Consider the following 2,500-nt stretch of genomic DNA (forward strand, 5'->3'; position numbering starts at 1 on the left):
GTCGATGTTCATGTGTCCTGCAGTTCACACGTTGACGCGCAATTAGCTGCGTTCTTCATCGACCCACGAGCCAAGTGATCCACCGTTCAGGGTAATCGTATATGTATATTTTATTGATCTTTGAGTCTCTTGGTACTAAAGTTCGAACAAGTCGATACCCAAACGTCTCCGTTGAAAGAGACGCGGGCGTCGCCGAACGGAGTTCGAGGCGACACGATATATCGGTCCTACGGATGAAACGCATACGCCGATGGTTCGCGCGTAAGGTCTCCCTCAAAGTTACGAAAAAATGCACACGCGCGTCCAGGTGCGAAGAGAAAAAAAAAAAATCCCTTCAAAAATTCGTTAGGACTCCTCCGCGTACCAGCAGCCTCGAGGCGGTCTTTTTCCTCCCGGCAACGCGAAGCGAGCATAAACTGTTCGAGCTCGCAACGGCGGGATTACAGACTCTCGACAACGAGGACAACGGGCAACGGCGGAATCGTCCCCTCTGGAACGAACGTGCGCGTCGAACTGAGAAGAAAAAAGACCAAACACCCAGCGGCGTATTGCTTTCGAGATCGACAAGACGCTCTCGTTCGGGTGAACATAACACAATGTTATCATCGATGGGACACACTCGTCGTCTTCGCGCACAGTCTCGAGGCGGTCTATAAGAGTTTTCCCCGGCAACACGAAGCGAGTATAAAATTATTCGATCTCGCAACGGCGGGTTTTTCTCAGACTCTCGACAACGAGGCTTGGGCGCGAGCGACGGAATCGTCCCCTCCGAACGAACGAACGACGACGACGGTCTCTTCAAAATTCCAATAACCCAGTCGTGTCGATTCCAACAAGGCTCAGGTAAACGAAAAAAAAATTCGTACATTCGTTAGGACGCTCCACACCGTTCGCCCAACCACACAGCCTCGAGCGGTCTATATTTTTCCCGACAACGCGAAGCGAGCAAGTAAAGTTCGATCTCGCAACGGCGGGTTTCAAGACTCTCGACAACGAGGTTATGGGTGTGGACGGCACGGAACGGAACGGGTCCCCTCTGAGCTGAACGGCACAATTCTGGGAGTGGGAAAACGGCAAAGTGCCAGCGGCGTATTGCTTTCTGAAAAAATGGGCAAATAAAAAAGCGGACCCGACGAGTTCTCGATTACGAGAACTCGAGGGGTCCGCTAATGTACCGTAAACACCGATCGGGTAAATGTAAAAAAAAAATTCGTTAGAACGTTCGCCGGTTGTACAAGCCTCGAGAAGCGGTCTATACGTTCACCCCGACGACACGAAGCGAGCATAAAATGATTCGAAAGCTCGCAACGACCGCTGGGCGCGTCTTAGACTCTCGACAACCGAGGCTATTACCGACGAATCGTCCCCTCCGAAAGGAACGGTACGATCGACCATCTTCAACAGGTTACGCGCGACGACACCACGCACGCTCCATGCACGAATTCGAAGTCGACGACACGCGCGCGTTCGGGTAAAGATTCGTTGGGACTCGCCGGTTGCAAGCCTCGAGAAGCGGTCTATATTTACCCGGACGACACGAAGCGAGCGTAAATGATTCGTAAGAGCTCGCAACGGACGCTGGGTGTTTCAGACTCTTCGACAACGAGGCTGTGCAGCGACGAATCGTCCCCTCCGAACGGAACGGTACGATACGATCGACTTGAACAGGTTACGGCGCGACCACACGCTCTCACGATAATTCGTGAAGTCGATACGAAGCGGGCCGTTCGGGTGAAAATTCGTTGGGACTCGCCGTACAACAGCCTCGAGCGGTCTATGTTTAACCCCGACGACGCGAAGCGAGCGTAAATGATTCGTAAGTGCTCGGCAACGGACGTTGGGTGTTTCAGACTCTCGACAACGAGGCTGCTCCGACGAATCGTCCCCTCCGAACGGAACGGTACGATCGACTGATATGAGAGCGGTGACGACGACACGAATCCTGAGAGAATTCGAGGTCGACGACTGTACGTTTTCCCGTTCGGGTAAAAATTCGTTGGGACTCGCCGTACAACATCCTCGAGCGGTCTATGTTTCAACCCCGACGACGCGAAGCGAGCATAAATGATTCGTAAGAGCTCGGCAACGGACGCCTGGGTGTTTCAGACTCTCGACAACGAGGCTTGCGCGACGGTATCGTCCCCTCCGAACGGAACGGTACAAATACGATCGACAGATAGGAGAGAGCGGTGCGACACGCGATCCTGCGAAAAATTCGAGGGTCGTGTCGACGGTACGTTCTCTTCGTTCGGGTAAAAATTCGTTGGGACTCGTCGTATCGGAGCCTCGAGCGGTCTATACTTGGTTCCCGGCAACGCGAAGCGAGCACTTAAAATTCGATCTCGCAACGGCCGGTTTCAGACTCTCGACAACGAGGCTCCTGCGACGGAAACGTCCCCTCCGAACGAACGACACACGGTCGACCGAAAGAGTACGGGACTCTTTCGAATTGCCATATTACCATCCAGTCGAGTCGGCTCCGTAGCTCAGGTAAACGAAA

The 2,500-nt window shown here is 53.3% G+C and overlaps 1 non-coding gene across 1 annotated transcript in view; it reads right to left on the bottom strand.

Moving 5' to 3' along the window:
• Window positions 1–94, bottom strand: part of LOC143432273 (5.8S ribosomal RNA) — a 155-nt gene extending 61 nt beyond the window's left edge. Inside the window, exon 1 of the ribosomal RNA XR_013102925.1 lies at window positions 1–94. This exon is cut by the window's left edge and continues 61 nt beyond it. This is a non-coding gene — a ribosomal RNA (5.8S ribosomal RNA).
• Between the last annotated feature and the right edge of the window lie 2,406 nt (window positions 95–2,500).

This window comes from Xylocopa sonorina, unplaced genomic scaffold (genome assembly GCF_050948175.1).
Source record: "Xylocopa sonorina isolate GNS202 unplaced genomic scaffold, iyXylSono1_principal scaffold0079, whole genome shotgun sequence".
Taxonomy (NCBI): Eukaryota; Metazoa; Arthropoda; class Insecta; order Hymenoptera; family Apidae; genus Xylocopa; species Xylocopa sonorina.